Below are 15435 nucleotides of genomic sequence, written 5' to 3' on the forward strand. Positions count from 1 at the left end.
GTGAATTTTATTGATACGTACTTGCAAGAACGGGTGCCCAACGAGTAAGCACCCCGATCTGAGGGTTACATTCTGATTTGTGCTGTTCAGCTGCATCTCTCGGTCCTCCCCTTTCACCCCATAGGCTACGCGCTACAGTAAAAGTAGCCAGTCACAAGCTCTAGCTTCGCTGCACCTTTGTCTCGCTTCTCTCCGCCTCTGTTTACTTCTCCCATTACTCTGAGCCTGTCGCCCCTTACTCTTATTTATCTCGTTCCTTAGATGTGACTATCCTGGCATAGTTTGTTGTCTTCGTGCGATCATCCTGCCAAACTAAATTCCATCCGTTGGCCACATCCCTCCTGAGACTGGCACACTATTCTCCTGTTACTGGTACATCCTGCTACACAGTCGCTCTGCCCTATTAGAGATAATTCTACCTGTTTTTGCTACTTCTGTTTTCCTATGCCTGGTACGTCCCGCTCCACGATTGCTTTGCCGTATTAGTCATAGATAATTCTATCTGTTTTCGCTTCTCACTGTTTAGTATTTGCATGTGCAGCCTAATTTTATAATGCAAGCTTTTGCAGAAGCAACACCGGTTCCCTTATTCTGCACAATTTTAACCCTATACCTTACATGGGGAAGTCCAACAGATGAGCAGAGTAATGTTGTTATGAGATTGCGTCATCTGGTAAAGATAGATTAGTTAGATTCCGTACAGTGTGGAAGCAGGCCCTTCGGCCCAACAAGTCCACACCGACCCTCCAAATAGTAACCTACCCAGACCCGTTTCCATCTGACTAATGCACCTAAGACCATGGGCAATTTAGCGTGGCCAATTCACCCTGACCTGCACATGTTTGGACTGTGGAAGCACCCACCCACGCAGACACGGGGAGAATGTGCAAACTTCACACAGACAGTTGCCCAAGGCTGGAATCGAACCTGGGTCCCTGGCGCTGTGAGGCAGCAGTGCTAACTATTGGGCCACCGTGCTGCCTGACACGGTGACAGAAAATGGAATCCCTGAAACAAAAAGGTTTACAAGTCACCATTTAAGGTGCCATCTTAGGAACAAGGTACCCAGGTGTGGACAGTTCAGTGCAAGTTCTTCGGGGAAAAGATTAAGGCAAATCAAGAAACAAAAAGTCCAGCATTGCAGATCGGAGGAATAAGTTGGAAAATAGGGGAAATAAAAAGTTCAGAACGCCAGTCTTTCCAACCCAGTCCACACTGGCAGCTAGCCTTCAGACCACGCTGGGCTTCAACTAGAGGCCGAGAGACCACACTGGAATCACCTTGAGGTGGAAGTCCACGCTGAGGTTACAACAGGGCAAAAGACTGCTATGGGCCACCAAGAGACCACCATGCTGGGCTGGGAGACCGTCGTGCCAGGACAAAAGGATGCCACACTGTGCTGGGCCAGACCAGAAGGAAACCCGCACAGACCCTGGGAAAATGTGCAAACTGCCCGAAGGTGGAACCTGGGTCCCTGGTGGCATCCGAGGACAGAGGGAAATAAACCACGATACAGTGTTTTGGGTCCAGAGGGACTCTTCTTGAGTAAATTAAGAGGAAAATAGTACAGATCTGGAATTCTGAAACAAACACGGAAAATGCTAGAGAACTCAGCAGGTCTGGCCACATCAGCAGAGGGAGAAGCAGAGTTAATGTTTCAAGTCCAGTGTGATTCTACTCTGGGGGAGGGAGTGGGAATAAAAAGGAAATATTGATGGAAATCTGAAACAGTCACAGAAGATGTTGGAGAAACTCAGCAGGTTTTGTGACATCTGTGGAGAGAAGGAAAGTGACCCAGAGTTGATGTTTTGTGTTTGCTATGATTCTTATTACATTACATTACATTACATTACAGTATGGAAACAGGCCCTTCGGCCCAACAAGTCCACACCGACCCGCCGAAGCGAAACCCACCCATACCCCTACATTTACCCCTTACCTAACACTACGGGCAATTTAGCATGGCCAATTCACCTGAGCTGCACATCTTTGGACTGTGGGAGGAAACCGGAGCACCCGGAGGAAACCCACGCAGACACGGGGAGAACGTGCAAACTCCACACAGTCAGTCGCCTGAGGCGGGAATTGAACCCGGGTCTCAGGCGCTGTGAGGCAGCAGTGCTAACCACTATGCCACCGTGCCGCCCACTGTTGGGGTTGGGGTTGGGGGTGGGGCATGAAAAAATCAAAACACTGTGGATGTCGGAAATCTGAAACAAATGCTGAAAATGGGTCAATGGGTCTGGCAGCATCTGTGGGGAGAGGGGAAAAGCCCCAGAAGCAACGTGTCGACTCTCCTATGACTCTTCCATGATAAATGAAAGCCAAATATTGTGAAGGCTGGCAATCTGAAAGAAGCACAGGGTATACTGCAACAAAATCAGCAACAGCGGGCAACATTCAGCGAGTCAAGCAGCATCTGCGGATAGGGAAACGGAGTTAACGTTTGGAGTCTGGTGTGATTCTCTTTTTAGTGGGGGTAAGAATAAAAGGAAAATACTGTGGGATGCTGGAAATCTGAACCATATGCAGAAAACGCTGGAGAAACTGACTGAGCCTGGCAGCATCTGTGGAAGGAGGGAAGGAGCCCCAGCCCGTAATGTTTTGAATCCAGTATGACTCTGCTTCAATAAATAAAAGCAAAATACTGAAGAAATCTGAAACAAGCATAGTACATAGAAGCTCAGCAGGTCTAGCAACATCTGTGGAGAGAGAAGCAGAATTACCACCTCGAGTCCAGCCTGACTCCTCTTCACTAAATCAAAGGCCAAATGCTGTGATTGCTGGAAATCTGAAATAAACACCGGAAATGCTGGAGTCACACAGCAGGTTCGAGCAACATATGCCAAAAAGGAGAAGCAGTGAATTCAATGCTCACGTTAAACCTAGATAATGATGAAGCAAGCTTCTTTTAGTTCCAGAGAAAAGTCATACTTGACTCTCTCTCCACAAATGGTGAGATAGAATATAGAACATTAGAGCACAGTACAGGCCCTTCGGCCTTCGATGTTGCATCGACCTGTCATACCAATCTGAAGCCCATCTAACCTACACTATTCCATGTACATCCATATGCTTGTCCAATGACGACTTAAAATAGGCGAATCTACTACCGTTGCAGGCAAAGCATTACTACTCTCTGAGTAAAGAAACTACACCTGACATCTGTCCTATATCTATCACCCCTCAATTTAAAGCTATGCCCCCTCGTGCTCACTGTCACCATACTTGGAAAAAGGCTCTCTCTGTCCACACTATCTAACCCTCTGATTATCTTGTATGTCTCTATTAAGTCACCTCTCAACCTTCTTCTCTCCAACAAAAACAGCCTCAAGTCCCTCAGCCTTTCCTCGTAAGACCTTCCCTCCATAACAGGCAACATCCTAGTAAACCTCCTCTGCACCTTTTCCAAAGTTTCCACATCCTTCTTATAATGCGGTGACCAGAACTGTACACAATACTCCAAGTGCGGCTACACCAGAGTTTTGTACAGCTGTAGCATAACCTCATGGCTCCGGAACTCGATCTCTCTATTAAAAAAAGCAAAAACACTGTAAGCCTTCTTAACCCTGTCAACCTGGGTGGCAACTTTCAAGGATCTGTGTACATGGACACAGATCTCTCTGCTCATCTGCACTACCAAGAATCTTACCATCAGTACTTTGCATTCCGGTTACTCTGACCAAAGTAAATCACCTCATACTTGGCTGCATTAAACTCCATTTGCCACCTCTCAGCCCAGCTCTGCAGCTTATCTATGTCTCTCTCTAATTTACAACATCCTTCGTCACTATCCACAACTTCACCGACCTTAGTGTCATCTGCAAATTTACTAACCCATCCTTCTACACCCTCATCCAGGTCGTTTATAAAGATGACAAACAGCAGTGGACCCAAAACCGACTCTTGCGGTACACCACTAGTAATTGGACTCCAGGATGAACATTTCCCATCAACCACCACCCTCTGTCTTCTTTCAGCAAGCCAATTAATGATCCAAACTGCTATATCTCCCACAATCCCATTCCTCCGCATTTTGTACAATAACCTACTGTGGGGAACCTTATCGAACGCCTTGCTGAAATCCATATACAACACAACCACCAGTTTACTCTCATCTACCTGTTTGGTCACCTTCTCAAAGAACACAATAAGGTTTGTGAGGCACGACCTACCCTTCACAAAACCATGCTGACTATCCCTAATCAAATTATTCTTTTCTAGCCGATTATAAATCCTTCTCTTATAACCTTTTCCAACACTTTACCAACAACAGAAGTAAGGCTTACTGGTCTATAATTACCAGGGTTGTCTCTACTCCCCTTCTTGAACAGGGGAATCACATTTGCTATCCTCCAGTCTTCTGGCACTATACCTGTAGACAATGACGATTTAAAGATCAATGGCAAAGGCTCGGTAATCTCCTCCCTGGCTTCCCAGAGGATCCTAGGATAAATCCCACCCGGCCCAGGGGACTTATCTATTTTCATGCTCTGCAGGATTTCTAATACCTCTTCCTTGTGAACCTCAATCCCACCCCCTAGTCTAGTAGCCTGTATCTCAGTATTCTCCTCGACAACATTGTCGTTTTCTAGAGTGAATGCTGTCAGAAAAATATTCATTTAGTGCTTCCCCTGTCTCCTCTGACTCCACACACAACTTCCCACTACTATCCTTGATTGTGCCTAATCTTATTCTCGTCATTCTTTTATCCCTTAAATACCTATAGAAAGCCTTAGGGTTTACCCTGATCCTATCTGCCAACAACTTCTCATGTCTCCTCCTGGCTCTTCTGAGCTCTCTCCTTAGGTCTTTCCTGGCTACCTTGTAACCCTCAAGCGCCCTAACTGAGCCTTCACATCTCATCCTACCACAAGCCTCCTTCTTCCTCTTCACCAGAGATTCCACTTCATTCGTAAAACACGGCTCCCGTGCTCTACAGCTTCCTCCCTGCCTGACAGGTACATACTTATCTAGGACACTCAGGAGCTTTTCCTTGAATAAGCTCCACATTTATAATGTGCCCATCCCCTGCAGTTTCCTTCCCCATCCTGTACTTCCTAAATCTTGCCTAATCACAAGGCAATTGCCTTTCCCCCAGCTATAATTCTTGTCCAGTGGTATGCACCTATCCCTTTCTATCACTAAAGTAAACATAACAGAATTATGATCACTATCACCAAAGTGTTCACCTACTTCCAGGTCTAACACCTAGCCAGGCTCATTACCCAGTACCAAATCTAATGTGGCTTCGCCCCTTGTTGCTTATACACTTAATGGTAGGTCCTAGGAGTGTTGCTGAACAAAGAGGCCTTGGAGTGCAGGTTCATAGCTCCTTGAAAGTGGAATCACAGGTAGATAGGATAGTGTAGAAGGCGTTTGGTATGCTTTCCTTTATTGGTCAGAGTATTGAGTACAGGAGTTGGGAGGTCATGTTGAGGTTGTACAGGACATTGGTTAGGCCACTTTTGGAATATTGCGTGCAATTCTGGTCTCCTTCCTATCGGAAAGATGTTGTGAAACTTGAAAGGGTTCAGAAAATATTTACAAGGATGTTGCCAGGGTTAGAGGATTTGAGCTACGGGGAGAGGCTGACCAGGCTGGGGCTGTTTTCCCTGAAGCGTCGGAGGCTGAGGGGTGACCTTATAGAGGTTTACAAAATCATGAGGGGCATGGATAGGATAAATAGGCAAAGTCTTTTCCCACGGGTGGGGGAGTCCAGAATGAGAGGGCATAGGTTTAGGGTGAGAGAGGAAAGATATAAAAGAGACCTAAGGGGCAACCTTTTCATGCAGAGGGTGGTACGTGTATGGAATGAGCTGCCAGAGGATGTGGTGGAGGCTGGTACAATTGCAACTATTAAAAGGCATTTGGATGGGTTTATGAATAGGAAGGGTTTGGAGGGATATGGGCCGGGTGCTGGCAGGTGGGACTAGATTGGGTTGGGATATCTGGTCGGCATGGACGGTTGGACCAAAGGGTCTGTTTCCATGCTGTACATCTCTATGACCTATTCTTTGGGCCAGTGTTTATTGCCCACACCTAGTTGCCCCTTGAGAAGGTGGTGGTTAGCTGCTGCTTGAATCGCTGCAGTCCATGTGCTGCTGGGAAACCCACAACACTGTTAAGCAGGGAGTTCCAGGGCTTTGACCCAACAACAACGAAAGAATGGTGATTTATTTCCAAGTTAGGATGGTGTATTGGAGGATAATTTACATGGGGTGGTGTACCCATGCATCTGGAGCATCTAAACTGGGTAAACGTCCCAGTTTAGATTAGATTAGATTAGATTACTTACAGTGTGGAAACAGGCCCTTCGGCCCAACGAGTCCACACCGCCCCGCCGAAGCGCAACCCACCCATACCCCTACATTTACCCCTTACCTAACACTACGGGCAATTTAGCATGGCCAATTCACCTGACCTGCACATCTTTGGACTGTTGGAGGAAACCGGAGCACCCGGAGGAAACCCACGCAGACACGGGGAGAACGTGCAAACTCCACACAGTCAGTCGCCTGAGGCGGGTATTGAACCCGGGTCTCTGGCGCTGTGAGGCAGCAGTGCTAAACAGACCCTTTGGTCCAGTTTAGAAGGTGCTGAGACAATAATTTACAGGTTGAGAATCAACCTGCTTGGCCATGTTTAGAACGCACTTTGCCTGCTATTCGCGTCTTGAAATGGAACTCGAACCCGCTGCATCACAAAGCCACCTGCCATCACAGATACTGAAGTGGAAATCTTCTGGCTTCACCTTCAGGATTTTCCGAAAGGAGGGAAGCATTTGCAGGCAAGCCTTGGGTCCACATGTGTGCCATGGTCAGTTGATTCATGACTTAACTGTGAGAGGGAGGAGGGAACCAACCAACAGGGTATAGGGGCAAACATATAAACAAACGGGCAGGAAGGAACAGCTGTGCACATGGGCAAGGTCAGAGAAGAACAGACACAGATGCGCACAGAGAAACACAGATACGCACTCACGGACAAACACTGACATGCATCCAGGAGCTAACAGATTCACAGAGGGATAAATACATGCACGCATAGAGGAGCAAACAGACCACACAGGGACAAACACAGGCACATAATCACGAGCAAACAGACACACCCAGGGACAAACACAGACAAGCGTACAGGAGCAAACAGACACTGGGTAAACACAGATACGTGTACAGGAGCAAACAGATACACAGAGAGATAAGTACAGACATGCATAAAGGAGCAAACAGACACACACACACAGACAAACACAGACACGGATACATGAGCAAACAGACACACAGGGACAAACGCAGACATGCATACAGGAGCAAACAGACGCACACAGGGACAAACACAGACATGCATAAAGGAGCAAACAGATACACACACGGACAAACACAGACACGAATACAGGAACAAACGGCCATAAACACAGACACGCATACAGGAGCAAACAGATACACAGAGGGATAAACACAGACACGAATACAGGAACAAACAGACATAAACACAGACATGCATAGAGGAGCAAACCGACGGATAAACACAGACACACAGAGGGATAAACAGACATGCATACAGACACACACGGACAAACACAGACACCCATACAGGAACAAACAGACACACACGGACAAACACAGACACGCATACAGGAACAAACAGACACACACACGGACAAACACAGACACGCATACAGGAACAAACAGACACACACACGGACAAACACAGACACGCATACAGGAACAAACAGACACACACACGGACAAACACAGACACGCATACAGGAACAAACAGACACACACACGGACAAACACAGACACGAATACAGGAACAAACAGACATAAACACAGACATGCATAGAGGAGCAAACAGACACACACGGACAAACACAGACACGCATACAGGAACAAACAGACACACACACGGACAAACACAGACACGCATACAGGAACAAACAGACATGCATAGAGGAGCAAACAGACACACACACGGACAAACACAGACACGAATACAGGAACAAATAGACATAAACACAGACATGCATAGAGGAGCAAACAGACACACACACGGACAAACACAGACACGAATACAGGAACAAATAGACATAAACACAGACATGCATAGAGGAGCAAACAGACACACACAGGGATAAACACAGACACGAATACAGGAGCAAACAGACACACAGAGGGATAAACACAGACACGCATCCGTAGAACATTACAGCACAGTACAGGCCCTTCGGCCCTCGATGTTGTGCCGACCTGTCATACCAATCTGAAGCCCATCTAACCTACACTATTCCATGTATGCCCATATGTTTGTCTAATGACGACTTAAATGCACTTAAAGTTGGCGAATCTACTACCGTTGCAGTTAAAGCATTCCATACCCTTACTACTCTCTGAGTAAAGAAAGTACCTCTGACATCTGTCTATATCTATCACCCCTCAATTTAAAGCTATGCCCCCTCGTGCTCACTGTCACCATACTTGGAAAAAGGCTCTCCCTGTCCACCCCATCTAACCCTCTGATTATCTTGTGTGTCTCTATAAGTCACCTCTCAACCTTCTTCTCTCCAACAAAAACAGCCTCAAGTCCCTTAGCCTTTCCTCATAAGACCTTCCCTCCATACCTGGCAACATCCTAGTAAATCTCCTCTGCACCCCTTCCACATCCTTCTTATAATGTGGTGACCAGAACTACACAATACTCCAAGTGTGGCCGTACCAGAGTTTTGTACAGCTGTAGCATAACCTCATGGTTCCGGAACTTGATCTCTCTATTAATAAAAGCTAATACACTGTAAGCCTTCTTAACAACCCTGTCAACCTGGGTGGCAACTTTCAAGGATCTGTGTACCTGGACACTGAGATCTCCCTGCTCATCTACACTACCAAGAATCTTACCATTAGCTCAGTACTTTGCAATCTGGTTACTCTGACCAAAGTGAATCACCTCACACTTGTCTGCATAAACTCCATTTGCCACCTTTCAGCCCAACTCTGCAGCTTATCTATGTCTCTCTGTAACCTACAACATCCTTCGTCACTATCCACAACTTCACCGACCTTAGTGTCGTCTGCAAATTTACTAACCCACCCTTCTACGCCCTCATCCAGGTCATTTATAAGATTGATGAACAGCAGTGGACCCAACACCGACCCTTGTGGTACACCACTAGTAACTGGACTCCAGGACGAACATTTCCCATCAACCACCACCCTCTGTCTTCTTTCAGCAAACCAATTACTGATCCAAACTGCTATATTTCCCACAATCCCATTCCTCCGCATTTTGTACAATGGCCTACTGTGGGGAACCTTATCGAACGCTTTGCTGAAATCCATATACACCACACCAACCGGTTTACTCTCATCTACCTGTTTGGTCACCTTCTCAAAGAACTCAATAAGGCTTGTGAGACACGACCTACCCTTCACAAAACCGTGCTGACTATCCCTAATCAAATTATTCTTTTCTAGATGATTATAAATCCTATCTCTTATAACCTTTTCCAACACTTTTCCAACAACAGAAGTAAGGCTCACTGGTCTATAATTACCAGGGTTGTCTCTACTCCCCTTCTTGAACAGGGGAACCACATTTGCTATCCTCCAGTCTTCTGGCACTATTCCTGTAGACAATGACGATTTAAAGATCAATGGCAAAGGCTCGGTAATCTCCTCCCTGGCTTCCCAGAGGATCCTAGGATAAATCCCACCCGGCCCAGGGGACTTACCTATTTTCATGCTCTGCAGGATGTCTAATACCTCTTCCTTGTGAACCTCAATCCCACCTAGTCTAGTAGCCTGTATCTCAGTACTCTCCTCGACAACATTGTCGTTTTCTAGAGTGAATGCTGTCAGAAAAATATTCATTTAGTGCTTCCCCTGTCTCCTCTGACTCCACACACAACTTCCCACTACTATTCTTGATTGGCCCTAATCTTACTCTCGTCATTCTTTTATTCCTTAAATACCTATAGAAAGCCTTAGGGTTTACCCTGATCCTATCTGCCAACAACTTCTCATGTCTCCTCCTGGCTCTTCTGAGCTCTCTCCTTAGGTCTTTCCTGGCTATCTTGTAACCCTCAAGCGCCCTAACTGAGCCTTCACATCTCATCCTAACATAAGCTGCCGCCTTCCTCTTGACCAGAGATTCCACTTCATTCGTAAAACACGGCTCCCGTGCTCTACAGCTTCCTCCCTGCCTGACAGGTACATACTTATCTAGGACACTCAGGAGCTTTTCCTTGAATAAGCTCCACATTTCTAATGTGCCCATCCCCTGCAGTTTCCTTCCCCATCCTACGCTTTCTAAATCTTGCCTAATCGCATCGTAATTGCCTTTCCCCCAGCTATAACTCTTACGGGAGCAAACAGACAACACAGTGGGATAAACACAGATACGCATACAGAAGCAAACACACACCCACAGGAACAAACACAGACACGCATACAGGAGCAAACAGACATGCACAGGGACAAACACAGACACGCATACAGGAGCAAACAGACATGCACAGGGACAAACACAGACACGCATACAGGAGCAAACAGACATGCACAGGGACAAACACAGGCACGCAAACAGGGACACACGGACAAACACAGGCACGCAAACAGGAGCAAACAGACACAGGGATAAACACAGACATGGATACAGGAGCAAACAGACATGCACAGGGACAAACACAGGCACGCAAACAGGGACACACATGGACAAACACAGACAAGCAAACAGGAGCAAACAGACACAGGGATAAACACAGACACGGATACAGGAGCAAACAGACACACGCAGGGATAAACACACATGCATACTGGAGCAAACGAACACAGGGACAAACACAGACACACACAGACAAATGAGTGCTCTTACTGGGACAAACACAGATGTAAATTTATCGTCACACATAAACGCAAAAACCGAGCGACAATCACGCACACGCACACACCCCCCAAATGAGGTGCGCTATTACTGGAACTCCATAACACCTGCAAGCCAATGTCTCTCCAATGCTGATCAAATGTCCTGTTTTGAATGTGAAGGTGAAATGTGTTGGCAGCGGGGTATATAAAGGACGGTGGGGCAGTTTGGCAAGAGCTTTGCATTCTTTTTGGAACGCTGTTTGGAAGAGATGGGGTGTTTGAAGGTCTCAGGCTCAAGTGGTGAAGGCTTCTGTGTGGTGTTGTAAAGAAAACACAAGAATGGACATTGCAAGTGAATGATGACAGTTTTCCCTACGCCCCACAGAACAAGAAACCAGCCCCTTTGACAATGAATGAGCAGGACAGAGCTGCACTGAATGTGCTGGGCTATTGGGCTCATAGTCAGTGTCATAAGATTAGGGCACATATCTTAATAACTTGCAGAGAGAAGCAACCAACTAGTCTTGCTGAATTCTTTGTCTTGGTGTTGACGTGGCATCAATGCCATGGATGGAGTCGGTCGCACTCGATGTTTTTATTCATAAAAGTTATTAATCAAATGTCATTAGGTGCCTGGTCCTTTGGTATTTGAATCGGCATTTGAAGTGAGGAATGGTGAGAATCCTAAACACCAACTGGAACTCATAGTCAGTTGCTCTTTGTTTGTCGAACACATATTCTTTGGGTTTCGAGCTATTCCCTTCCTGTTGCTCGGAGCTATCAGCCGTTCAACCAAAGAATAAGCTGTCTTCCATGGCTACAGCCACTTCCACCAGTGTTTAGATGGCTGTACCATCTCTGATCTTCAGTTTTCTTCTCAAGACAACTGTGTACAGCTGTTTCCATCTGTCTCCATAACTGGATTCTCCTGAAACAGGTCACCAACCTATTGCCAATGGTTTGAAGGGCAGGTTACTTTTCTGTTCTTTTATGAACGTGGCCATCGCTGGCTGGGCCAGCCTTTAATGCCCACACCTAGTTGCCCCTTGAGAAGGTGGTGGTGAGCTGCCTTCTTGAACTGCTGCAGTCCACGTGCTGTTGGGAAACCCACGACGCCGTTAGGCGGGAAGTTACAGGGCTTTGATCCAACGACAATGAAGAAACGGTGATACATTTCCAAGTCAAAAAGTGTGGTGCTGGAAAAGCCGGTCAGGCAGCATCCAAGGAGCGGGAGAGTCCACGCTAAACAACCCCAATCCACTGTGGCCAAACACTTTATCTCCCCCTCCCACTCCGCCAGCATGTAAAAGAGATGCAGGCAGTTGCTTTCTCACGCTGCTCCCTTGCACTGTCGACTGTGTGTTTGAGGGAGTGCCCACTCCAGTGGATGTCTCCCTCCGTAGCACATTCTCGGTGCTTTGGAAGAGAAAGTTCTCTGCGGAGGTCTAGCTTTCTTCAAACTTGCTTACAATGTCTTCAGGAAAATATTTTAAAATACTGAAAGGCTGGTCGGTTTCAAGGACGGATTTTCTTTCTCTTCGTTCTTGGGACTTGGGCATCACTGGCTAGGCCAGGATTTAGTGCCCATTTTTCATTTCCCTTGGGAAAAGTGATGAAGGGCTGCTTCCTTGAATCGCTGCAGTGCCGTTAAGGAGTTCAAGTACTTTGGCTTAGTGCCAAGGCCTTTCATGCTGAAAGAACATTGTTCCAAATCAAGATATTGTGCGGCTTGGAAGGGGAGCTCGCAAGTAGTGGTGTTCACATGTACCTGCTCCCCGTGTCCATTGCTCAGATTGCTCTTCCTCCACAGGAACAGGTTTTGAAGCCTGGAAATTGTTCCAACTCCTGAGCGAGAAGTGTAAAAGCCAGTGGCTGGTGAGGGCGAGGAAGAATAAGGGGAAGAAGTTTAGTGAAAGAAAGGGGAAAAGGAGGTGACTGGCCTTTGCCGCTTTGGAGATTGTCGCCCCAAGATTTGACCTTGCTTGGAGTCCTGAAGCTGGGAAACCGTGTTCTAGGTGTGCAGAGGTCTTGGCTTTGGAAGCCCCACTTGGTGTTGCCTAGGTGAGCTGCTGAACCACATTCTGTAGACGGTACGCGCCCTTGCCCCATGTGAGTCGGCAGTGAAGTGAAGGAATTTTGAAGGTGGGAGAATGTGGTGCCAATCCAAGTGGCCAGTTTTGTCTGGGATACTGTGGAGATTCCTGTGTGTTGTCAGAGCTGCATCCATCCGGGAAACTGGAGAGCACTCCATCACTTTGTACCTTGTAGATCTTGGCCAGGCCTTGGGGTGACAGGAGTTGAGTTACAAGCAGCAGAATTCCCAGCCTCTGACCTGACGTTGTAGCCACAATATTAATATGGCTGGTCAAATGGTGATCTTCTAATGTTGTTGGTGAGAGATGTTGATGATGGCAGTGATACTGAGCACCACTGGAATGTGTTTAGACTTGCTATTCTTACAGTAGGCAGTCAAGATTAGAGTGGTGCTGGAAAAGCACAGCAGGCCAGGCAGCATCCGAAGAGCAGGAAAAATTGAACTTTCAGGCAAAAGCCCTTCATCAGGATTTTTCCTGCTCCGTGGATGCTACCTGGTCTGCTGTGCTTTTCCAGCACCGCACTAATCGTTGTATTTAGCTGGCGAATCCAGTTCACTTTCTGGTCAGTGGGGAATTCATGGGCAAAATGCAATAGAACGTAAGGGGAGGGAGCTTAGATGTTTTTTTTTCTTGGTGGTGTCAACTTTTAGCCCTTGTGTAGCTTAAACCTTACTTACCAGCTCAAGCTTGAGTGGTGTCCATGTGTTGCTGTACATGTTCACGGACTGCTTCAATATCTGAGGAAACAGAGGAGATTTTGTCCAGGTCTTGCTGCATATGGTCACAGACTGCTTCATATATTTTTTTAAATTTCATCTGTGGGATGCGAGTGTCTTGCTGGCCAGGATTTATTGCCCAGCCCTATTTGCCATTGAGAAGGTTGGGGAGTGAGCTGCCTTCTTGAACTGCTGCAGTCCACCTGCTGTGGGTTGATCCACAATGTCATTCGGGAGGGAATTTCAGGATTTTGACCCAGCGACTGTGAAGGAATGGGTGATATATTTCCAAGTTGGGATGGTGAGTGGCTTGGAGGGGAACTTGCAGGGGATGGTGCTCCCATATCCTTCTAGATGGACGGGGTTGGGGGTTTGGAAGGTGCTGTCTGAGGATCTTTGGTGAATTTCTGCAAATTACACATTGCTGCTACTGAGCATCGGTGGTGGAGGGAGTGGATGCTTGTGGATGTGGTGCCAATCATACAGGGGGCTGGTTTGTCCCAGATGGTGTCAAGTTTCTTGAGTGTCCCTGGGGCTGCACTCATCCAGGCAAGTGGGGAGTATTCCATCACACTCCTGACTTGTGCCTTGTAGATGATGGACAGGCTGTGCATAGTCAGGTGAGTTATGCAGTGCAGTATTATTAGCCTCTGACTTGCTGTTATAGCCACTGAGTTGTTGTGACGAGTCCAGTTGAGACTATATAGTCAGTAGTAAACCCCAGGAAGTTGATGAGGACTATTCAGTGATGGTAACACCGTTGAATGTCAAGAGGAACTAATTAGAGACAATTAGTGATATTCATTGCCTGGCATGTGTGTCACACGAATGTTTCTTGCCACTTCTCAGCCCAGGCCTGGATATTTTCCAGAATGTGTTGCATTTGAAGATGAACCACTTCAGCATCTGAGGAGTCGCAAATGGTGCTGAACATTGTGCAGTCATCGGCGAACATCCCCACTTCTGACCTTATGATGGAGCAAAGGTCATTGATGAAGAAGCTGAAGATGGTTGGGCCTAGGACACTACCCTGAGGAACTCCTGCAGTGATGTCCTGGAGCTGAGATGACTGACCTCCAACAACCACAATCGCCTTCCTACGTGCTAGCTCCTATGTATGACTCCAACCAGCAGAGAGTTTGCCCCCGATACCTATTGACTCCTAGTTTTGCTCAGGCCTCTTTGATGCCACACTCGTCTGAATGCAGCCTTGATGTCAAAGGTAGTCACTCTCCCCTCCCCTCTCAAATGCAGCTCTTTTGTCCATGTTTGAACCAAGGCTGTGATGAGATCAGGAGCAGAGTAGCCCTGGGGGAACCCAAACTAGACATCACTGAGCAGGTTATTGCTGAGTGGGTGCTGCTTGGTTGCATTGTTGACCCCTTTCATTAGTTTACTGATGATCTAGAATGGACTAATAGGGCAGTAATTGGTTGGATTGCATTTGTCCTGCTTTTTATGCAGAAGATGTACCTCAGCAATTTTCCACATTGTCGGGCAGATGCCAGTTTTGTAACTGCTCACCAGGGGACCAGCAAGTTCTGGCGCACAAGTTTTCAGTACTATTGCTGGAATGTTGTCAGGGCCCATAGCCTTTCCAATATGCAGTGTCTCCAACTGTTTCTTGGTATCATGTGGAGTGAATCAAGTTGGCTAAAGGCTGGTATCTTAACGTTGAAGACCACTGGAGGAGACCGAGATAGTTCATCCATTTGGCACCTCTGGCTGAAGATTGCTGTGAATACTACAGCCTTATCTTTT

This window comes from Chiloscyllium plagiosum, unplaced genomic scaffold, assembly GCF_037043375.1.
Source record: "Chiloscyllium plagiosum isolate Xiang-an unplaced genomic scaffold, Cpla_swu_hap1 HiC_scaffold_27, whole genome shotgun sequence".
Classification (NCBI taxonomy): domain Eukaryota; kingdom Metazoa; phylum Chordata; class Chondrichthyes; order Orectolobiformes; family Hemiscylliidae; genus Chiloscyllium; species Chiloscyllium plagiosum.